General features: G+C 37.1%; 1 pseudogene; it reads left to right on the plus strand.

The window, feature by feature from the left end:
• The first annotated feature begins 16,336 nt into the window (after positions 1 to 16,336).
• On the plus strand, positions 16,337 to 17,060 carry LOC147792272 (secreted RxLR effector protein 161 pseudogene; annotated as a pseudogene).
• Positions 17,061 to 25,787: the final 8,727 nt, after the last annotated feature.

Genomic DNA, 25,787 nt, shown 5'->3' on the forward strand with positions numbered 1-25,787 from the left:
CGGTATCCGAATTATTCCAAATTATCTTTATTAGATTCATCTTTAAGTCTAGTTTTGGGAACCATAAAGAACTTCATGAGAACCTATCTGGAAGGGGTCAAAATTGATCAAAATGTGTAGAAAGGTGAACATATGGCTACCTTTGACTTTTATTGGTCAAACTTTGACCTTTGACTTTGGACTTCATCTCCTTCCTTGGTTTCTGGAAAAATCACAATTTTTCCTTATCATACCCCTATGGTTTTGCCTTTGTACTGCTCTATGAAGAAGTAAGGATCAATTTCATTCCTTTTCGTGGTCTATAGCTTGAGTTATAACCTTCCAAAGTTCGTCGGAAAACATGTTTCTCGCCTTTATTTAGGGTAGTCGATTCTAGAGCTTTTCATTGTCCAACTCCTTCACGAAACTTATTGGAAATCACATATGAAATGTGTAGGAGTTGGTAGGATGGAAAATGATTAACCACAACCTTCGAATTTAGAAGAAATCTGAGGAAGAAAAACTCATAATCTAAAAGCTTCAAACTCGAATTTTAGGAATCCTCATCACTCGATTCTTGTCTTAAAACATTGGCCATAACTTTGTATTTTAGATCAAGCTTGCACTACCATTGATTGTTCCAAAATTGTGGTGAATTTTTTTTCGTTTTTTATTTTAAGCATTTCTAAAACTTCAATAAAAAATATCTACAATGATGAAGGTGCTACCGATAATGGTTTTCAACTTTAAATGTTGGATCTACAAAACCTTGACTCTTGTTAAACATATCCAAATTGCAGCTCAATCCAACCGTTGGATGTTAATATAAGATTGATTTCCTTCTGTTGGACGGTTCAGGAACCAAATCTGGCTGCACAACTTCTTTAATTTCCGTTTTGTGATTAAGTGGAACATCAAGGATATTTTGGTAATTTGTCACATTCATAATATTTTATTATTTTTTTTCTCGAAAAATCCATAATTTTTCTTAAAATCTCTCCTTTCTTTGTTGGGTTTTATGTCCTAAAACTCATAGTTTGTAAACAAAAACATATTCTATTTTCAATAAAGTTATTATTGTTGTTTATTTAGTAAAGGTTGTTATTGAATAAAGTGAACTTTACGATCATTAATCTAAATCCAATAAACTAAGAACACTCTAGTTGAACTATATGTAGAGACATAAGAGTGGATCAAGTTCAAGTATATAGTCAAAATGATCTATAGTATAAGGATAAGGCTGAGTACCTTATTCTGGGGACACTATGGATGCGGCCCACTTTTGTATATGATATAAACAATGTGATCACTAAATTGGACATGTGGAGACATGTGAGTGGGGGCGTCCTATGCAATGAGTATTGCATAAGATCGGACCATGAAGAAAACCACTCTCACTTTATAATGTCGTTTATTGTTGAGACTGATTTTCTTTTCATTCGATAACCTAGGTAACTCGATTTTAATCCTGAGCTAACCATGAACTCCCGTTTCTTCGGAATTATCCTTAGATTTTCATGGGTGAGAGTGGCTCTAGTTCGCCGACTCAATAGGCCTCCCATTTCAGGGGTAAGACGGGGTGAATGGCTGGGGACATGGGGTGCAAGATGGAATTCACTCCTACCCACTTTTAGGGATAGAAGAGAGGTAGTTCCCTTAAGCACTAACTCCAGGTCTCGAACAAGGGGCCCCACCCTCTCATTGGCCTTAGAGGGATTCGGTTTACAGGTTGGACGACAAACCCATTGTTCATTAGAGGATCAGTGAGACATAAGGAACAAAAAGTAACTTCAGGGGTAAAACGGTAAATTGACCTAGCTCTAGTTACGAACAACCTTTGAATGATCGACTTACTAATCATAGTTCTATCAAATGGACAGAAATATATCTATAGTGTCACGACCTGATTTTTTACGCTTCGAAAAACCGAATCGTGACTAAAAAGACGAAATCAAAAACAAACCAAAGGAAAATAAAATAAAAGAAAAGCAAAGTAAAAAGATAAAAATACTTTGAATTAAAACAAAAAAGAGAAATTTTGTTTGTTAATTATTACAAAAGAAATTTCAAATATAAAATGAAATATAAAAGACTCTAAAAAACCGAAAAGGGACTGACGCTCCTGAACGACCCCCTCTGTGAGTGTACAGCTCTCAAACGCTCCTCTACCTCGACCAGCAGCCAGCGAACACCTGAGAAAAAATAAAGGAGAACGGGATGAGTATAAAAATTATACTCAGTAAGCCACCTACTTGTAGGCTCTTTTCGCATCTTAATTTAACAGAACTCCCACGGTTTCCTAATCGGTTCTAGGACATCGGGTTCTAACCTTAGTCTCTTGGGGCTTGCCCCTTGGGTTTCACCAGTTCATCGTCCTTTCATTAGTCACCTAGAGGTTTCTTATGCCAAGCTGATATGGTCGGTATCTCTCTATGAGGCGCTACCTCTACATGGCTATCTAGGACTACATGGTATCTAGCCTAGGGGTGTGCTGAATACCCCTACGCCCATATAGTCCTCCTATGGGGGGCGCGACCCAACCCGTTCCCATGCAGCTAATGGGCTGTACGACGTGGAGATACATTTCCTATGTGAAATGGCTAAGAGCAGTAAGGACTGATCAGGGACCCTTGGTCCTCCCACGAAGCTATAGATACCGTTCTCACGCTAGCAATCTATGAACACTCCTAGGTACTTTCTTGCTATGGTGAACCGCTAAGTTCCTAGGGGAAAATTAAGTCTGGCTGGAGCAACATATCACTCCTAACACTAATTCTCTAAGCTTATCATAGAAATGACACTAGAAAAAATGGGGTGTGCATGCAACCGTCTTCTAACATCCTAATATTCATGCAAACTAGGCACACCGGCTCAACGGGGCGATGGCCTCCATCCAGCTCCCAAAACACAAAGTTCGCGCTCAATGGGGCGAATTCATCCATCGAGCACCCAAAACACGGAATACACAATTCCAACATAAATTAAACGCATGCATACGTACAACAAAAGCTTAAGGCATACAAGCAACACTCAGATAATTCACCCAACACATCATAACAATCCATCTGATTAATCTCATTCATGGAGAGCTAATTTAAGGCAAAATTACTAACATGCATACATACAATCCAAGCGAACCCTACAAGTATTTCTTCCTAAATACCGGGTGGTGACTTACCTGGTTGACGCGTGCCCTTTTTGCTAGCGTTTCTTTGCCCGTGAGGTGTCCAAAAGTAATGATTTCTTTAAATTAGGTCCCTATTCACGTAAGAACAGTATTAGAACTGAAACCGGGACAAAAATCGGGCAAACAAAAAACAACCGGGCCAAATTGGCCGTTCCACGCGCTCTCACGTGCGCGGGAAGGGGCCAGTCGCAGGCTACACGCGCGCCTGCCACACACGCCCGCCTCCGCATAGTCGCGGGTTGGCCGGTCCGGTCGGCTCGGCTCGCGTCGCGGTTCGGCCTGACTTGTGGGCGACACGTGTCGACGCCTCGTCGGAGCTGCGTTGCTCCAGCTGATTGTCGACGCGTCCGGCGCCTGTCACCGCCGTTCGCCGCTCGCCGGCCGACTCCTTTTTTTTTCTTTTTTTTCTTTTTTTTTTCTTCTTCTTTCTTCTCTGCCCTTTGAAAACCGAAACACAACCCTCTTTTCCGATTTTCATATCTTTCGATCTGTAGATCGGATCGACATGATTCCTTCGGAAAAGTTTTAGATCGTGTTACGGGCTACGTCCTCGTATTTTTTTTTCGTAATTTTCGCTTAACTACTGGACGAGTTAAGAAGGTCAGAATTTCGCTCACCGTTCTTGGACGACGCTCGAATCTCCGCCTTCGGGTAGAGGTCTCGGCCAAACTTCTTCACAGATCATGCGTAGAGTTGTTCCTAGATGAATATATCAAGATTTCATATCTTGATTCACAAAGAAAAACCGTAGATATGGGAAAACGTTCAAGATCCTTACCTTGCGGGTTTTCCGACTTCTTGATGAAAAATGGGACTCCGGCCACCCACATTTTTCCCTTCCAAGAAAGTCTCTCTGCATGATCTTCACCTCCTTGCATCATGATCTTCACCGGAATAGACTCCGACGGTAGTTTTCGGTGAGTCTTCCGGCGGTTCATCCTTTCTCCTCTCTATAGGTTCTCTCTACCCCTTTCTCTCACTATCTCTCTTTTGCAGGACTATGGAGGGGTTTCATTTGGACCCCTCTCGACTTTTCCTATTTTTTTTTCTTTTTCTATTTCTATCTCTCTTTCTTCGGGTATTACAAATTCGAAAATCGGGTCGTGACATATAGTGACGGGAGTGCAACTACTAGGCTATAGTGGAGTGTCCTAGTAGTTAACGAGTGTTGGTTAACCAGGTTAATGAGTTTAACCGGTTAATCTTGGATTGCTGGAGCCCATGATCTATAGGTCCATTAGTCCCTCTGCTAGCTCATATCGGACTAAACCATAAACCAGTGTGACGAGTGAGTTCAAAGTGTTCGAATTCAAATTAGGGAATATGCGCTACATATATACGATATATTTAACCGCATTTTTGTTTTATTTATGAATTAAACAAAAAGAGAGAGTCTGAGATATTTAAATAAGATTTAAATATCTTAATCAATTATGTGTCGGAATTGATTGAAATTGGCATTTGAATTAATATTAAATATTAATTAAATAATTTAATTAATCATTTAATGTTACTTTCATTTGAAATTAATTATTCAAATTAATTGTTGAATTAAAAGGAAGAAAGTCAAAATGTTTACTTCATTCAATGGAAAAATTCATGTCAATGGAAAAATTCATGTCAGTGGAATTGTGAGGTGTCAATTTGGTTTAACCAAACTTGCCTGCTTGCCAAATAAACCCCACAAGTGTGAGTGGAATTTTGAGTGTCAAAATTTGGTTAACTCAAACATGCATGCTTGCCACATAATCCCAAACATTTGAGTGGAATTTTGAGTGTCAAAATTTGGTGATCTCAAATTTGCATGAACATGCAAACATGACTCTTTAAATAGAGTGATCATAGTACATGAAAGGTCTTCTTCTTCTTGGTGAAAAATCTTGAGAAAAACCTCTCACAAACACTCTCTTCATATATACAAAATTCCTCCCAAGTTTAGTCACTCACCGGATTCCACAATCTCGTTCTAAGCACGGAGGATAGTGGAGAAGACACTAGTGGTGGTTCAAAACTTGTTCGTGAGGAAAAAGGAGTTTGAACTACAAAAGGTTAGTATTCAAACTCATTAAGTTTTAATAATTATGAACATGCTAGTTATTTTACTATAATTCATGTTCTAAAAGTGCCTAAGATCCAAATTGCTTCCGCATGTGTTATATTAACACCATCATATACAATAAAAAAGAGTTGAAAATTAAGCTAAGGGCCATGCTTTAATTCAAGATAGTTTTTAAAAAATGCTAGTAAAATATTTGTCACTTATTTGATAGTTTTTAAAACGACATTTTAATTCAAGATACACGGAATCTAAATGGAAAGATTAAGTAATAAAATTTAAATTTAGTAGCCTCTTATTCAAAATCTAAATAAATTGTTTAGGCTAATTATTAGCTTTAATTTTTTAAAATAATCCATCATTAACTTAATATAGATAAATAATTAAAAATTGGATCATAATTTTTAATTTTTAATTTTAATTTCAATCCCGAATAAAATATATACCTTCAAATATTCATTTAAAATTATATTGAACCAACCATCTATGAATCAAGAGTTACATAAAATCTATGAATCAAAAGTTACATAAATCATACACCCAAGAGAGATTCAAATTTCAATGAGGAAGGACTTGTAGTTGGTCAAGACATGATTAGAGTCATAAAGTTGTTAGTTTTATTGCTTTTGATGATAGAGAAGGTTTGTTCAAATATTCCAAGTTTGACTCCGTCGATTCAGGAGAGCACAACTCACATTTATATCGAGATTTTGAGAAGAGCCTTAAGAAATTAAGGATTTTGCTAGCCTCAGCCCTCAGTACGAAGAATTTCTAGATGATACATGAAGGTTAGTAAAATTTACGAATTTTATGGAGAGATAACTACTTCAAGTACTAAGATAACACTATTGATAAGCCCACTTTGTAATTGTTACAAATGATTTGAATAACACTATTGATAAGCCCACTTTGTAGTTGTTACAAATGATTTGATCCATATCGTTCATGTTAAGACAAGTGATGGGGGTATCATATACGATCAGTTTGTATAAGATTAGACAAAAAAATATTTAATCTATCCTGGTAAATGGATTAGTTGACTTGAGTTGTAACAGCCCAAAAATAAATAAATAAACAAATAAAAATTATTATTATGTATAAAAAGAAAATAATAATAATAATAATAAATTAATAAATAAATAAATAAATAACCATTATTCCCTCTTCTCTCCTCTCCTGTAAGACACTTCCCCAATAATCTCTCCTCAACACACCTCACAATCCTGCCAAATGAAACAGAAATGAAAAATCTCAGATTTGAGAAAACAGACATGCCTTGCATCAAATTGATAGGAGATGGGTTGACAGAGATGATCAAGATTTACCTCGGGGAGGGGAGAGAGATTTGAGATTTATCTGTAAGTTATATCTCACATCTCCTTTTCTTTTATCCAATTATTTAGTTTTAGTTAGCAATTTAATTAGAAAGATATGTCATGATCAATAGCAGAAACAAAATAGAATGATTAGTTTTAGTTAGCAATTTAATTAGAAAGATATGTCATGATCAATAGCAGAAACAAAATAGAATGATTAAATTGGGGAGAAGTAATTGCCAACCTAATTGAAAAAGTAACAAACAAAAATAAAAAGAAAGGATTAAACAAATTTAACTAATCAGAATTTATTCTCTCTTGAAAAAACAAGCACAAAACCCGTTCAGATTAAGTTTTTTTTGGGTAGAAAGAGATATTTTGCTAAAAAGAGATATTGCATCTGAAGAGATCATTAGTTTTCTTTTATTTTATTTAATGATATTAAAAGTCATTCTCAAATAGAGAGAGATAATTAAAAGAAAGAAAACACAGTAAGAGACAGAGAGGGAAGACTGTGAATATAATTGAAAATTATCTTGAAAATGTTAAGAGGGTATTAAACACCATGAGAGAAAATAGAATATCTAGTAAATTTTAATGAGTATTAAATGGTTTGTATGAAAATAATACTATAACAAACATATATAAATATTTCAACACCTAACTCAAGCAAAGACCCTAACGTTCAAGACTCTAACGTTCGCATGAAGTATAACACATGGGTCAACATAAATGAGAGAAATAATTTTATAGAGTTCAAACTTGAAACTGATGTCATGGGCTCACATAGGTTGACTTGGAGTTCAATAGACTTTCATCAAGGATAACGACGGAATCGAACTTTCATTAAGGATATATTCGTGACAACGACTTAAGCTAACCAGGTAAGTGACCTTACTATCGGCATGGTTATTTTTTATGTTGACACGTGCCCTGTGGTTCTGCACGTGTCATATATATTGATATGTGTGAATTGTCTGTGGATCGATATGCTTCCTATATGTTATGTTATGTTATATAATATGTGGATTGTATGATAATAATTATGGTACGATGTGCTCTAGGAGATGTTTGAGATAAGATACGAGAAGAATGCACAAAACAAAATGTAACGATAGAAGTAAGATACGTTCATGAAACGTTAAGGTTAGGTTACATACCGGAGTGCTATGGATAGGAGAGATTGATGAAAGAATACGGTTAGGTTATGGGTAGAAAGGGATAGGTTTGTGATAGATTGATAGAACGATGGCGTTAGGATACGTTCTTGCGATGATATGACTAAGGTACGTCACGTAATGATATGTCTGTGATAGGTATAAGAACGTTAAGGCTATGGTAAGTTAGACAACGATATGACTATGAAGTGTTTACGTTATGACTATGAAGTGTTTACGTTATGACTTGGTTATGATATGATACATTGTATGCTAGATTATTATGCTTAAGTACGAAATCATGTGAACGTGAATGTATGTTATTTATGCTGCTTAGTTGATGTGATATGAATGCATGTGACGATGTGTGGCCCTTGTACGATTATGGCTTGTTGTATGAGTATTGAAATGTAACTGAATGAATTGTATGACATGAAATACGGTAAATTGCATGATACATAACCCCGCTAAGAATATGTATGATATGTAACGAAATGAGAATGAGAATGACATGTAAGCATGAAAACGTGACACGGGGTTATGTTCATTAAATGATGACTGTAGGACTAGTGGGACCTCATGCATATTGTGTGATCATGCATTTGGGGGGATACCCCTATCCCATCACGAGGGTACGGACGGGTACATCCAATGGCAGGACAACGATCGTTATGCCCTGCATAGCGCTCCCTTGACGGTTTTAGTTTTAACGGGTCCCGGTGGGCCCCCAGAGCATGCCCACAGGCTAGGGACAGTGGCCCAGCGGTGTGCGAACTCGCTGGTGAGCCCATACTCGCACGTATGGGCTGCGTGTAGAGTATATGGTACACATCCACGATTACCTATTAGGATTACACCGTAGGAAAAACGAAACGAAACGAAACGAAAGATAGGTTCCATCATTTCATTGCATGTGATTGTTGCATTTAACCCCAATAGTGGGGTCACTTACTGAGTATTTCTTTAAATACTCAAGCCATGTGCTACTACATTTTTCAGGTTAAGGCAAGGCATTCCTGTATGGCTGACGACGGCATCTTAACTCGAGATCATGGAACATGCATAGGATAGTGGTATTTATTTTCTTAGACTTATGATAGAATAGGATGTTTTAAACTTAAACGCTTATTTATTTTATTTCGGGTCTTTTGTTGTGTCGTTTTAAAGATGTTTTTGAAACACGTAAGTCCATGACTGTGTTTTTAAGTTAAAGGTTATGTTTTATGGAATTTAAATGAAGTCTTCCGCATTCAATGTTTATGGTATGTATACAGTAGCGAGCTTAAATTAAGTAGAAAATTTCGGGTCGTTACATGAGTTCTTTCCATATATCCTTAACATTACTATTTTAAATTATTATACATATTTTCTTTTCGTCTTAAATTGTTACCCTTTCAAGTTTAAAACCTCAAATATTTCTTAATCCTTAAAGGATTTTGAGTAGAGTGATATCCGAGTTAAAGAGAGTACATGAATAAACATGGATTCTATCCGAATGAAAGTGATCTAGAGTATAGATGACTAAGAAATGCTTAAAAAGAATTGAAACTTACCACCTATATCAACCAGATGCACTTGCTTTTTTGGTGCCTTAATCATAAGAACTTCGAGATTAAATTTGCTTTTCTTGGAGCAAACATGGGAGTGAGGAAAAGACATGCCGGAAGGACTTATGTCGGTCTGTGGTGATAGTTTTCACTCTTAGAAGCGAGGAGTAAATAACGTGACAATATTGTAAGGGGAGTATTAGGGCCATTAAATGCCAAATCCATATTTCCAAGCTTGAACATGGGTCGTTGCAACTAGAAACTTGAAACCCAACTAAATTATCAACATCAAAATAACTATAAAATCCCAAACTATTCCTCCAACTTTTATTAGACTTAAATATACAACATCTTAAGTCTACCAGAAAACCCCACAACACTAGGTAGAATTATTACATGTGAAAGCAATCAAACATAAAAAAAAATTAAAAAAAAAAAAAGTAGGTTTTGTGGGATCAAAATGAGCCACCGAAACTTTACTTCATTTTTTCCAAGGGTGTATCAATTCAAACTTCTCGGTAGGAATATTTCTTAAGTAAAACCCATCATCAAAAGCTGCCCAAATGCAGTTTTGAAAGTCGCATCTTATAGAAAGCCAATACGAGTTCTCTGGCCAAAATACCTCAAATGAAGCATGTCCATTAGAACTATTAAAATTGCACCAAAACAAGGTCGTACACAAAAAGTTCATTTTGAAGCTCCAGTTGAATTGAGCTTGCTTGGCCAAAACGCGTTCGCTCAAATCGTCTTCTTTTGACTTGCAATGAGCATTTAAAACTGAGTTTGTTTGATAATTGTAAATAGTCACTTGCCATTTGCTTCCTGGTTGTTGCCCTTTTTCCCCTCCAACTTGTCTCTTGAATCCTGCAAAACATGTGTTCATAAGAATGCTTGATTCCAAAGCCAACAATAAGATAAAACTGAAGCCGGTTAGAGTCTTCATTTTGTTTTAGATACTCAAAACTCTTTTGTTGATGCTTAATCATTTTGATTTTGGTTCATTATATAGCCAAAAAAAAAAAAAAAAAAAAAAAAAAAAAAAAAAAAAAACTTGTTCTGAACAAGTTGTTAAAGCTGTTTGGGAAGCTGATTTAAGGTTAATATCCACCCAAAAAAATTAATTGCTATGAATGATAAATATCAATTCTTTTTCATTTGCTATTTTTGGTGGAGATGGAAAAACAAAGTTATGTTAAACACATCGGTTGCATTTTCTATACTTTCTCCTTAATTAGCATTATCAAGTAGATTTAAGATAGAGATATAGATAGTTCTTTTAAGGATATTTATCAATTTTTTATGCACATTCAACTAGAAGAAAATAGACATGGTTAATAGGAACGAGAATCAGAACAAACCACTAATTCAAAATTTCATCAATTTTGTTATAAATCTCTTGAATTAGCCCACTAATGATTTATGAAAATGATTTAGGAAATTATTTAATAAACATACAATAAGAAGGAGTTGAAAATTAAGCTAATACTTTGCTTTAAAAGAAGAATAATAATTATAATAATAATAAAATGTTGTAAAATATTTGTCACTTGTGAGATAGTTTTTAAAATGACATTTTAATTCAATATACACTAATCTAAATGGAAATATTACTTCATAAAATTTAAATTGAGTAGCCTATTATTCAAAATCTAAATAAATTGTTTAGACTAATTATTAGCTTTTATTTTTTAAAATAATCCATCATTAACTCAATAAGATAAATAAAACAAAATTGGACGGTAATTTTGTTTTATTTATTTTAATTTTAATCCCCAATAAAATATATACCTTCAAATATTCATTGAAAATTATACTCAAGAGTTGCATAAATCATACACGCAAGAGAGATTCAAATTTCTACGGTGAAAAAAAGAAAAAGGAGAAGAAATAATGGAGGCTTCATGTTTGAACTCTTCAAAAGAGTAACAACGTTAATGTCAAAGCTCGACGTCCATGGCGTCCTATGAACTCTGGCAGTCACACTTAAATTTACCCCTTTTCTCGGCAACCTTGAAGGTTTTTTTTTTTGTTTTTTTTATTTTTATTTTTTTATTTTTTTATTTTTTTTTTACATGGAGATGACTCGTAGTGGGAAAATAAAATTTTTGTGGCATTATTTTACATTACTTTTATTCCACATGTTTAAATTTTCTTTTCCACTTTTAATGTTTGTTATCTTTGTTAAAATAATCCTAACATCCTATTAACTATCATTGTGAGACTTAAAGGAACGTTTCAGGACAACGGTAGATGTGAAAGTTTCGAGGTGATTTAAAGGTGTCACAATGTACGACATGGATTGTGATATGAGGTATCCAAAATATAACTTGGTTTAGGTTCCAAACTTGCTCCAATCAACTTGAAACCTCAAACTTATCTTCATGTCCTTCGTAATCGACCTTATAAGAAGTAGAAAATTGTTCGAAGCACGTATAGACCTTGAAATCTCATAAGTAGTCCTAGGGGCATTTTGGTCATTTTACTCCTAATTCTTGGTTTTGCTACTTAACATGTTCCAATGGCTTTCAAACTTCACCAAATCATCAAACATCATATAAGATCTACTTCAGGGTTTCAAAGCATTTGGAGGTCATCTAGGTTATGAACCGTAGGTAGATATGCTTAAGGGCATTATGGTCATTTAGCACCATTCCTTGGTTTACCTACTTATCCTTATCCAATGACTACCAAACTTCATATATAACCTCAACATGCTATAATATGCTCAGAATTAAATTTTCATAGGCAGCGGAGTTCATCTAGTGGGTTATTCTAATTTTACCTAATCACCGAGCAATTTGATCGGTTTAGGGTCTTAACTCGCGGTTCTTTTACTTTTTCTTTCATCTATCCCTAGTTCATACTTGTTTTAGGATTCATATGAAAATCCAAGCGATTCCTACAAGTATTTCTTAACAAAAAGTCCAAGGTGGCTACTTACCTCGTTGTTGGTGTTCGTGACCTCCATTATTGAGCTTCCAATATCCTAATTACCTCAAATGTCCTTCCATAGACTCCTTATTGTGTCTACTTTCTAGAACCATAAAGTTTTTCATGAGAACCGGTCTGGAAAGGGCTTAAAATTGAGAAAATTCGAGGGAAGGTCAAGTTTTGGGTTGACATGGTCGGTTCAACTGAACCGGCCACGTCATCGTCTTCTTCCACCAGACAGGAAGAAGAGGGGGCCAACATATAACGCCGTAGTCAGGAACTCGCCCTCCCCAGCTTTGATTTCACCGTTTCTCCCCTCAATTCCTTCATGAAACATGATTTCTCGCCGGAGTAAAAACTGAGGATTTCTTATTGGGCAATTCTAGGGATTTTCAAGGCTCGATCTCTCACAAATCCTCTTCCTTATCGTTTCCTCAAGCTAAAGGAATTGGTTTGGAGGAACGAATTTGAGTGTGAGACCTTAATTTTGAGAAATCACTCTCGATCTGAAAGTTACCCGACACCTCCGATTTTCGATCTCTTAGGTATCTTGTTCTACGACGTTTCAGCTCTTGATTCCTTCATCAAAGTTACTCATCTTCTTCCTCTCAAGTTAGATGAATCCTTGGTTTGAAAGAAAAGAGGTCGTAGATTGGAATTCGACACTTACCCACAAATTGAACCCGAAACGAATTTTCTTCAATTGGGAATGTTCCTAGGGTTATTTCTCTTCGTGGTCTTCTACGGAAACATTCCTTGGAGGTGCATAAGCTTATTGGGATCGTCCTTGATCGAAGAATACTTGTGTATCTTCAAATTGGGATATTGAGTTTTCCTTGAAGCTCTTTAATGGCAGATTGGATTGGGGGAATTGTTTCCAGGAACTTTCAAGACTCTATTCCTTTATAGCAAGTGTGGGTAATCTTGTTTAGAAGCTATAGGAACAAGTTTGGAGAGGAATGGTGGAGAATTGCTCTTGAATTTGGAAGAAACTCAGAGTAGGAGACCCAAAATCTACACACGTATTGCCAACGACTGGGAGCTCGACCTTGCTCGATTCTTGTTCCAAACGATTGCCCCAACTTCAGAATTTATAGGGGAAACTTAAACCAACACTGAGAGCTCCAGAATCGTCGTGAACTGTCGGTTGGATTTTCTAAAAAATTCATCAGAAATATCTACTCCGATCAGAGCCTCACCGACCTTGGTTTTGAATCCTAGCCGTTGGATGTGATGATCCGTGAGTGTTCTAGAATATATCCAAGTTTGGAGGCGATCCAACGGCTAAGAGTCAAGATTCGAAGGATTTTGTGTAGAAGGAACTGTGAAGGTTCTAATTTTTTAGCAGAATGACAAATTTGTAATTATCCTTAACTTCAACGGTATTTTGGTAATTTGCCACTTTCCGAATATTTTATTATTATTTTCTCGAAAAATCCATAATATTCCTAAAAAAATTTCATCCCATGTTGGTCATTTTTCCCTTCTTGAACATCTTGAAATTCCTTCTAGATAAGGAATTAAAAATTCAGAAAGATCCTTGATAATTGGAAAAATGACCTTTTTGTCCTTTTCGCTTACACTTTCATTCCCACTCCTTCTCCAAAGGTCTTGAGTCCTTAAGATTACTTCTTATGGTATAGAAATGACTTGCTAAGACCCTTTCCTTGCTTAATCCTCTTAATTTCCTTCCTTGGATCCTTTGGGTCTTGCATAGGTGGCTTTCCTTCATTTTTGGGTGTTACATATGATATACTAGTTGTAGAAATATGTTTTAGTTGTAGAAGTAAGTTTTAGTTGTAGAAGTATGTTTTAGTTGTAGAAATATGTTTTTTTTTTCTCAGGTAACTACTTACTGGAGAATGCTTGCGGAAGGTGAAATAACACTCAGGGTTGGAACAGGAGAAATTGTCTCAGCAAGACCAGTAGGAAATTTAAAGTTGTTTTTTTGGAGATAGATTCATTATATTAGATAATGTACTTTTTGTTCCGGGAATAAAAAGAAATCTAATATCTATCTCTTGTTTATTAGAACAATTGTATAAAATATATTTTGAAATCAATGAAGTGTTCATTTGCAAAAGAGGTATTCATATTTGTTCTGCAAAACTAGAAAACAACTTATATATGTTAAAACCGAGCTAAACAAAAGCTATTTTAAATACCGTGATGTTTAAAACGGCTGAAACTCAAAATAAATGACAAAAGGATTCTTCTAATACCTATCTTTGGCACTTAAGACTAGGCCACATTAATCTCAATAGGATTGGGAGATTGGTTAAAAGGGGACTTCTAAATGAGTTAGAAGACAACTCTCTACCTCCATGTGAGTTTTGTCTTGAGGGTAAAATGACTAAACGACCTTTTTCCGAAAAAGGTTATAGAGCCAAAGAAACCTTAGAACTCATGCATATAGATCTCTATGGTCCAATGAATGTCAAAGCATGGGGATGGTATGAATATTTCATCAGTTTTATTGATGATTATTCAAGGTATGGCTATTTTACCTAATGCATTACAAGTCCGAAGCTCTTGAAAAGTTTAGAGAGTATTAGGCTGAGGTTGAGAATCTATTAGGAAAAACTATTAAAACACTTCGATCAGATCGAGGTGGAGGGTATATGGACTTAAAATTCCAGGACTATATGATAGGACATGGAATAACGTCTCAACTGTCAGCCCCTGGTATACCCCAATAGAACGGTGTATCGGAAAGCAGAAATAGAATTCTATTAGACATGGTTTAGTCTATGATGAGTTTCGCTTGATTACTTGATTCGTTTTGGGGATATGTAGTGGAGATTGTTGCATACATTTTGAACATGGTTCCTTATAAGAGTGTTTCAAAAACACCTTATGAGTTATGGAGAGGGCATAAAGGTAGTTTACGTCACTTCAGGATTTGGGGATGCCCAGCACATGTGTTTGTGCAAAACCCCAAGAAATTAGAATGTCGTTCAAAATTATGCCTATTCGTAGGATACCCCAAAGAGAAGAAAGGTGGTCTATTTTATGAACCTCAAGAAAATAGAGTGTTTGTATCAACAAATGTTACATTCTTAGAGGAAGACCACGTAAGAAATCATCAACCTCGCAGCAAACTAGTATTGAGTGAGATTTCTAAAGAACCAACTAATAAAACAAAAGGAGTTGTTGATTAGGCTGGTCCTTCAACAAGAGTTGTTGATGGAGCTCGTACTTTTGGTCAATCACATCCTTCTCAAGAATTGAGAATGCCTCGATGTAGTGGAAGTGTTATAACTCAACCCGATCGTTACTTGGGTTTGGCAGAAACACAGGTCATCATACCTGATGATGACGTTGAGGATTCATTGACCTATAAATAGGCAATGAATGAAGAAGATAGAGATCAGTGGATCAAAGCCATGAATCTTGAAATGAAGTCAATGTACTTCAATTCAGTCTGGGAACTTATAGATCAACCAGATGAGGTAAAACCTATTGGTTCCAAATGGATCTACAAGAGGAAACGAGACCAAGCTGGTAAGGTACAAACCTTTAAAGCTCGACTTGTAGCAAAGGGTTATACCTTAAGAGAGGGGGTGGACTATGAAAAAACCTTCTCTCCTGTTGCTATGCTTAAATCAATAAGAATAATCTTGTGCATTGCTACATTTTATGATTATGAAATTTGGCAAATGAATGTCAAGACTCCTTTTCTAAACGACAATCTTCAGGAAAGTATCTATATGGGTCAACTAGAGGGGTTCGTTGAACAGGATCACAAGCAAAAGGTTTGCAAGCTTAAAAGATTCATTTATGGGATGAAACAAGCATCTCGATCTTGGAATATAAGATTTGATACTGCGATCAAATCTTATGGTTTTAAACAAAATGTTGATGAACCTTGTGTTTACAAGAAGATAGTCAACTCTACAGTAGTTTTCCTAGTGTTGTACATTGACGATATCCTACTTATTGGGAATGATGTGGGATTTCTGATTGACATTAACCATTGACTAGCGACACTATTCCAAATGAAAGATTTGGTAGAGACTTAGTTTGTTCTTGGAATCCAAATTGTTCGGAATCGTAAGAACAAAACACTAGCATAGTCTCAGGCATCATACATCAACAAAATGTTGGTTTGATATAAGATGCAGGACTCCAAGAAAGGATTCTTACCTTTCATGCATGGAGTTCATTTGTCGAAGGAACAAAGTCCTAAGACACCTCAAGAAGTTGAGGATATGAGACATATTCCTTATGCATCAGCAGTCGGTAGTTTGATGTATGGCCATGCTGTGTACCCGACCAAACATTGCTATGCTTTTGGAATTGTCAGTAGACAACACTCCAATTCGGGACATATTGATTGGACTGTCGTTAAAAATATCCTCAAATATCTTAGGAGAACGAGGGACTATATGCTAATGTACGGCGCTAATGATCTGATCCTTTAAGGGTACACTGACTCAGATCTTCAGACCGATATAGATTTGAGGAAATCGACATCGGGATCTGTTTTCACTCTGAACGGAGGAGCAATAATATGGAGAAGCATAAAGCAAGGTTGCATTGCTGATTCCACCATGGAGGTTGAGTATGTTGCTGCTTGTGAAGCAGCGAAAGAATCTGTATGTCTTAGGAAGTTCTTAACTGATTTGGAAGTCGTTCCAAATATGCATCTTCCCGTCACTCTTTATTGTGATAATAGTGGAGCAGTTGGAAATTTGTAAGAACCAAGAAGCCATAAGCGAGGAAAACATATTGAGCGCAAATATCATCTCATAAGAGGGATTGTGCAACGATGAGATCGTCACACAGATAGCTTCAGAGCACAACATTGCTGATCCATTTACAAAACCCCTCATGGCTAAAGTGTTTGAAGGGCATCTAGTGAGTCTAGGACTACGAGTAATGTAATCTAGGGCAAGTGGGAGAAAAGGCATGAGTATGTGATGCCCTAGTTTATTGTGTTTATGTCTTTCTCTCTACTCAACGTTATAAAACCCCACTAGAGTTTTAGTCCAAGTGGGAGTTTGTTGGGTTTTATGTCCTAAAACTCATAGTCTGTAAACAAAAACATATTCTATTTTCAATAAAGTTATTATTGTTGTTTATTCAGTAAAGAATGTTATTGAATAAAGTGAACTTTACGATTATTAATTTAAATCCAATAAACTAAGAACACTCTGACTATAGTATTATTACTTGAACTATATGTAGAGATATAAGAGTGGATCAAGTTCAAGTATATAGTCAAAATGATCTATAGTATGGGGATAAGGCTGAGTACCTTATCCTGGGGACACTATGGATAAGGCCCACTTTTGTATATGACATAAACAATGTGATCACTAAATTGTACATGTGGAAACATGTGAGTGGGGGTGTCCTATGCAATGAGTATTGCATAAGATCAGACCATGAAGAAAATCACTCTCACTTTATAATGTCGTTTACTGTTGAGACTGATTTTCTTTCCATTCGATGACCTAGGTAACTCGATTTTAATCTTGAGCTAACCATGAACTCCTGTTTATTCGAAAAATTATCCTTAGATTTGCATGGGTGAGAGTGGCTCAAGTTCGCCAACTCAATAGGCCTCCCTTTTCAGGAGTAAGACTAGGTGAATGGCTGGAGACGTGGGGTGCAAGATGGAATTCACTCCTACCCACTTTTAGAGATAGAAAAGAGGTAGTTTCCTTAAGCACTGACTCTAGGTCTTGAATAAGGGGCCCCACCCTCTCATTGGCCTGAGAGGGATTCAGTTTACTGGTTGGACCACAAACCAATTGTTCATTAGGGGATCAGTGAGACATAAGGCACAAGAAGTAACTTCAGGGGTAAAACGGTAAATTGACCCAGCTCTAGTTACAAACAACCTGTGAAGGATCGACTTACTAATCATGGTTATATCAAATGGACAGAAATAGGTTCATTAGGTCCCTCTGCTAGCTCATATCGAACTAAACCATAGAACAGTGTAACAAGTGAGTTCGAAGTGCTCGAATTCAAATTAGGAAATTATGTGCTACATATATACGATATATTTAACTGCATTTTTGTTTTATTTACGAATTAAACAAAAAGATCGAATCTAAGATTTTAATCAAATATGTGTCGGAATTAATTGGGATTGGCATTTAAATAGTTTAATTAATCATTTAATATTACTCTAATTTGAAATTAATTATTCAAATTAATTGTTGAATCAAAAGGAAGCAAGTCAAAATGTTGACTTTATTTAATGGAAAAATCCATTTTTGAGTTAGTGGAATTTTGAGGTGTCAAAATTTGAATTAACCATGTTGCATGCTTGCCACATAATCCGAAACATTTGAGTGGAATTTTGAGTGTCAAAATTTGGTGATCTCCAATTTGCCTGAACATGCAAACATGACTCTATAAATAGAGTGATCATGGTACATGGAAGGTCTTCCTTTTGGAAAAAACCTTGAGAAAAACCTTTCACAAACTCTCTCTTCATATATACTAAATCCCTCCCAAGTTAGTCACTCACCGGATTCCACAACCCGTTCTAAGGTCAGAGAATAGTGGAGAAGACACTAGTGGTGGTTCGGAACCGATTCATGAGGAAAAAGAAACTTGAGCGACAAAAGGTTAGTATTCAAACTCATTGAATTTTAATGCTTTTGAATAAGCTAGCTAATTTACTATAATTGATGTACTTAGAGTGCTTAAGATCCAAATTGCTTCTGCATGTGTTATATTAACACCATCAAGTTCTGCACAAGTTTGTATGAATTTATTATTGTTAGATGTGACTTCGATCGAAATATACCGAAAGAAGTAAAAGAAGCAAAAGAACACCTTGAGGGGAGAGATCTTTTGAAGCAAAGAAAGCTTAAGCACTAAACTTTTCAATTCTCTTTGTTCATGTTTTACTGAAAAGAACATACGTCTAATGACTTTTTATAGAGGAGAAATCACTAACTAGCTTCCTAAACTTCCCTCTCATATCATTGACCATCTTCGTAATACGAGTGCAAAACTTGGTCCACAAATTTTAGACCAATTCTACTATAGTTACTAATTTATTCTACTAAATTTACTATCAGTTTTACTAAGATTATTCTATAAGTTAGTAATTTGTTCTACTAAGTTAGTATATAAGTTAGTTCAATTTTATTAGCTCACATATTCACTTGTATTAATATTTTTAGAACTAAGTCAAAGTATTTATTTAAAAAATTTATTTTTGTTTTTAGAATTTTTTTAAGATTTTAAATGTTTTTTTAGAATTTAATTACTATACAAATTTTGCAAATAGTACGATATTTATTGTTTATCTCATGAATAAAAACTAAAAAAAAAAAAACATTATTAGTAATTATGTCGTCTTGAATGAGAAGGGGTCACCAAGCAGAATTGAAGAAGAATGTGATAAAGTGTCATCGACATCATCAACACTAAAAAAGGTCATGAGAAGTTTGTGGACCAAGGTCGATTGCCTTTAAAAAGTAGAATTTGTTCATGGATGTTAACAATAACCATGTGCATTGCCGTTGCATCCTTATCACAAAGCTACCTGCTGGGAGTTTGGCTTGTAAATGTCTCATATTGGAATTCTTATGCCTTTAAAATTGCGTGGTTCCTTTTGCAAGAAATGGTGGGAGTTGTTATTCTTTGTTGTATTATAATTTCCTTCCTTCATTTGGTGGTGAAGCTTCTCGTTTGGTCGTAAAAAAATTAAAATCTTTGACTTTGAGAGAGACCCAATAGCTTCAATCACAACTTACCTGAAGATCGACGGCTATACAAAAACTAGGTTATCTTGTGTGTTTCATCACTTTGGATATGGATTATTTGTTGTAGTTCACGTAAGAGGAAAATACATTGTGTATGTTATCTTATTCAAATGTTTGTGTTGTACAAAATAACTAGAAGTGTAGAGAGCAAGACAAAAAAAAAAAAAAAAAAAAAAAAAAAAAAAAAAAAAACCGCTGCGACCAGGTAAGTATGCCAACTTTGTTTAGATAGAGAGTTGTTAATTCTCTATGACCCAACTCGAAACAAACCCCGCTGCGACCAGGTAAGTATGCCAAGTAAAGATTAAGTATGCCTAAGTTCTATAAGTTATGGTTGCATGATTAGGGTTACTTATTTAAGATAGACTTACTATGATGCACTTAGTGCCTAAAATTAAATTGTAACCCTAGATCTTCTTTCATGATAGATCACGTCACCTAAGTAAAAAGAACCAAAAATTGAGAATGTGAGGCACAGAGGCAAAAGGTTGGCCTCCAAAAACTCCACAGAGAGTGCACTCGAGGAAATAATGTCCAGCGCTCGAAACACACAAACTGAGACCCAACAAAGACCCATTCCTAGTCAGGCTACACCTAGAGTACAACGAACTACTACGGCCACTATTGAGGCCTTATAATCATTTATGGTACCACAATGGAGACATAGACCAACTAGATACGACAGGCTATCTCAGCTAGCTAGCTAGGCTGCACAGACCCCATAGAGTCCCAAGGGACCTTTGAAGAATTTTGTTTCCTGAAATTCGATCTACTAACATTTGATGGAGAAAAGGGGATTCAGTAGCCGTTGAGGCATGATTAGAAGCAATATAGATTGCTTTCCATTTATATGATCTTCCTAGAGCCGTATAAAGTCCAATGTGCCACTTGATTTTACAGGGTAAGACACACTTTTAGTGAAAAACTACTTCAAGAACGATAAGCATGATTGAGGAAACAATTTTTTAGTCCCTCTTTAAGGAGGTATTTTTCGAGAATTAGGAGACCTCTCTGAGCTTCAAGTAAGGAGACAAGACAATGGAGGAGTTCATCAAAGAAAGCATGCATAAGCTGAAGAAGTCAAAGTGGTGAAGCCTAAATTTGACAATATGATTGAACTAATGTATTAATGACTTAGAAAGATTACCGAAAATATAGTAAGTATATCTTCAAATGATTACCTAGGAGAATATATATATATATATATTCATAATTCAATTTAGTATATACTTCTTTACTCTTATTACTATATAGCTATTTACTATATATATATATATATATATATATAGTGATTTATTATATGTCGTAATATAGTCATAGGGTAAGTCATAAATAAACATCACATCTTATTCCCTAACAATTCTTACACTTTACACTATTCAAGTCAATCTAAAACTTCTTTCTTAAAAAGTTTTGCATAGTCATAGTCGCTACCTTAAATTTCTACATACTCATAGTCGCTACTAACGTCTAATGATCTCTAATGCGAAAATATAACTCTAAAAAGAAAACATCATTTATAATATAAATGTAAAAAACATTTTAAAAAATCATGTTCTCTGGAAAATGCAGTAATGGTCTTACGTGTTTAAATACGAAATACTAAAATTTATAGAAAACAAAAACAAATAAAAAAATAAACTAAAACAATCAAATGCAAAATAACATATTCTAACCGAAGACTAGGAATTTAAATATGAGTTTACCCTATGCACGTGCCGCAGTCTCTGCTCACGATGCCGCTGTTCTAGTACATGTGTGTCTTGCCTTTACCTAAGAAATTGTAACGACCCTAATATTTTACCTGTTTAATCTAAGGTCATTACTATATTTTGAAATGCGGAATATACATTTAATGGGCCCTATTCATTAATGCGATTCGCACTCGCCCTTTATTACCTCAGACAAAAATGGTTACAAGGGAAAAACAGAAAATTGAAAGAAAGGAAAATAAACAAAAACCAAAAATGCATATTTTATTCTACCCTAAGGTTTATTATGTAAATATATTTCATCCTATACTAACCTATATTAATGATGCAACCAAATTCGGCCTAGACTACGAAATGAAAAAAGAACAACCAACTACCCTATGCATGTGCCACGATTCTGGGGTGTACGATGCCGTCGTCGTTGTCACATGGGTGCCTTGCCCTTATCTGCAAAAGTAAAGTAGCACGAGGCTTGAGTATTTCTAGAATACTCAGTAAGTGACCCCCTATCGGGGTTATGCGACAAACACATGCAATGAAATGATGGGACCTATCATTTCGTTTCGTTTCGTTTTCCCTACGGTGTAATCCTAACAGGTAATCGTGGACGTGTACCATATACTCTACACGCAGCCCATACGTGCGAGTATGGGCTCACCAGCTAGTTCGCACACCGCTGGGCCACTGTCCCTAGCCGGTGGGCATGCTTTGGGGGCCCATCGGGACCCGTTAAAACTAAAACCGTCACGGCAGCGCTATGCAGGGCATAACGATCGTTGTCCTGCCATTTGGATGTACGCATCCGTACCCTCGTGATGGGATAGGGGTATCCCCCCAAATGCATGATCACACAATATGCATGAGGTTCCACTAGTCCTACAGTCACCATTTAATGAACATAACCCCGTGTCACGTTTTCATGCTTACATGTCATTCTCATTCTCATTTCGTTACATATCATACATATTCCTAGCGGGGTTATGTATCATGCAATTTACCGTATTTCATATCATACAATTCATTCAGTTACATTTCAATACTCATACAACAAGCCATAATCATACAAGGGTCACACATCGTCACATGCATTCATATCACATCAACTAAGCAGCATAAATAACATACATTCATGTTCACATGATTTCGTACTTAAGCACATTAAGCTAGCATACAATTTAATGGCACGTGCCAACATACAGCAATTAACGCGTAACCTACAACGGGTGAGCCACTTACTTGGTAGGCCTTAGCCGAAGTACTCCCTAGAATATAACGTAAGCTCCTAGCTCCTCGTGGACGTTCTACGCTTCCGTTGGTGGTTGGTTCCTATTGGTTCATGAGTCACTTCCGTTAGTATTTTACAAATAAGAATAAATTTCCAACTGGAATTTGTGAAATATGACCTTAAAATGTTCCCTTTTATACCTTAAACAGGGCCGAAACCAAGTCCGGGAGGGTCGAAACAGTGTCAAACGGGCTGGAAACAGGTTTCCCGAGCCAAATAAGTCGCCGAGCCGCCGCCGGAGCCGATGAAGTTGCCTAAGCCGAGAGGAGCCGCACTGCAGACGTGACACGTGGCACAATCCGAGAGCGACGCGTGTGCAGGTGTCTCTGGTCGAGGCGCGGGTTAACGGGCCGCTCACGGGTCTCGGACCGAACGCGGGTGACGGGCCGCAGGGTGATGGGCCGGCTCGCTGGTGACTGGCCGCGGGTTGATAGGCTGGCTCGCAGTTGAAGGCCGGGTGTTTGGGCTGTGGGTAACGTGGGTTCTGGGCTGACCGAAGGGATGGGGTTCGGTTCAGGTTTCTGGATCCAGATCGCGGGTCAAACTTCGTCCTCTTCGCCCGACTGCATGCGCGATTTTTTGGCGGTCTCTCTCTCTCTTCGACAACGTCGTCCCGACGTCCTTTTTCCCCCGTTCCTGAGCTTATCCTTCACCCTAACCTCGTTTTTGGTACAGATTTCGTTGGTAAGGGCCTCGCACTCCCGGATCTGGAGAAGCTCGGAAGTCCGCCGTTCCGTCTTCCTTGCCGACGGTGTTCAGCGTACGGGATTCGTGTAAAACCTACTCCTGATGTGTGTAAAGAATTCTGGGATTACTTTTGTGGTGTGAAATGGGGGTTTTTGACGTCGATTCGTACGGTTCGGCTTCGCCGGAGTTTCGTCAGTTTTCTGTTCTCTCTCCTTTTTCCTTACCGTTTTCGTTTCTTTGCAGGTTCTTTGAGGGTGGCTGAAGGTTGGGGACGCGATTTGTTCCATCCCAGCCCTCGGCCGCCCTTTGTGGGTCGTGTGTGAGCGAAAACTCCGGCGTTCGCCGGAGTTTTTGGCTCTGCCGACGACCATCTTTTTTTTTTCGGTTCCGTTACATTACCTACCCCTAAAAGGGACTTTCGTCCTCAAAAGCCTCGAACTCGTGGATCAACTCGGGATATTTTTCCTTTATTTCCTCCTCTCGTTCCGACGTAGCTTCCTCGACTTGGTGGTTACGCCACAATACCTTAACGAAACCTATACTTCTATTACGTAAGGCTTTCACCTCTCGGGCTAGAATTTTAATCGATTTCTCCTGGAAACTTAAATTTTCCTCAATTTTAATTGGTTTTTAGTCTATTACGTGCGTCGGGTCTGGAATATATTTCCTTAACATGGACACATGAAATACATCGTGTACGCTTGAAAGTGAAGGTGGTAAAGCTAGTTTGTAAGCTACCGGACCTACTCTTTCTAAAATTTCGAACGGTCCAATGAATCGGGGGCTAAGCTTCCCCTTGCGTCCGAATCTTAGAATACCTTTCATGGGGGCTGCTTTTAGGAACACTGGGTCCCCCTCTTCGAACTCTAAATTCCAACGCCTAACGTCGGCGTAGCTTTTTTGCTTACTCTGCGCGGTACGCATTCTTACTCGGATTTTCTGGATTGCCTCGTTGGTGACACGGACCAGCTCGGGTCCTATCAGTTCTCGTTCTCCTACTTCGTCCTTGCACAATGCGGATCTACATCATTTTCCATACAACGCTTCAAAGGGTGCCATCCCGATAGTTGCTTGGAAGCTGTTATTGTAAGAGAATTCCATTAAGTGCAGTTTGGTGTCCTAACTCCCTGTGAAATCCATAACGCAGGCCTTAAGCATGTCTTCCAGAATTTGGTTTAATCGTTCTGTTTGGCCATCCGTTTGTGGGTGGAAGGCGGTGCTAAAGTCGAGGCGGGTACCCATCACTTTTTGGAGTCCGCGCCAAAAGGCCGACGTAAAACGCGGGTCCCGATTCGACACAATTGACACTGGTACTCCATGCAACCTCACAATTTCTTTAACATACAGTTGTGCCCAATTGTCTACTGTATATGTTGCCTTACCCGATAGGAAGTGAGCCGACTTTGTCAGGCGGTCCACGACCACCCAGATTACCGTATAGCCCTTTAATGTTTTGGGTAAGCCTACTATGAAATCCATGGCAATGTTTTCCCATTTCCATTCCGGTATACTTAGAGGTTGTAGTAGCCCGGCGGTTTTCTGCCTAGGGGCTTTTACTTGTTGGCACACTAGACACTTACTCACGTACTCCGCGATATCCTTCTTCATACTTCGCCACCAGAAGTGTTGTTTCAAGTCTTGATACATCTTTGTTCCACCTGGATGTATCGAGAAGGTTGAGTTGTGTGCCTCCGTTAGGATTTCATTCTTTATTTCGCTCATGGGTTGGACACATAAACGCCCTTGGCATAATAATCCGTCATCTGTTGATTTAGTGAATCCGTCCACTGGGCCAACTTCCAATTGGTCTAGGATTTTACTTAGGCTTGGATCCCTACGTTGTGAGTCTATGATCCTTTGTCTGAGCGTGGGGCGCACTGTCAGTCGGGCTATTTGGGCGGCAACTTCTGTAACGACCCGAAATTTTCTACTTAATTTAAGGTCGCTACTGTATACCTACCATAAACATTGAATGCGGAAGACTACATTTAAATTCCATAAAACATAACCTTTAACTTAAAAACACAGCCATGGACTTACGTGTTTCGAAAACATCTTTAAAATACACAACAAAAGACCCGAAATAAAATAAATAAGCGTTTAAGTTTAAAACATCATATTCTATCCTAAGTTTAAGAAAATAAATACCACTATCCTATGCATGTGTCATGATCTCGAGTTGCGATGTCGTCGT

Source organism: Cucurbita pepo, chromosome 6, assembly GCF_057944985.1.
Source record: "Cucurbita pepo subsp. pepo isolate OVF chromosome 6, ASM5794498v1, whole genome shotgun sequence".
In the NCBI taxonomy this organism is placed as follows: domain Eukaryota; kingdom Viridiplantae; phylum Streptophyta; class Magnoliopsida; order Cucurbitales; family Cucurbitaceae; genus Cucurbita; species Cucurbita pepo.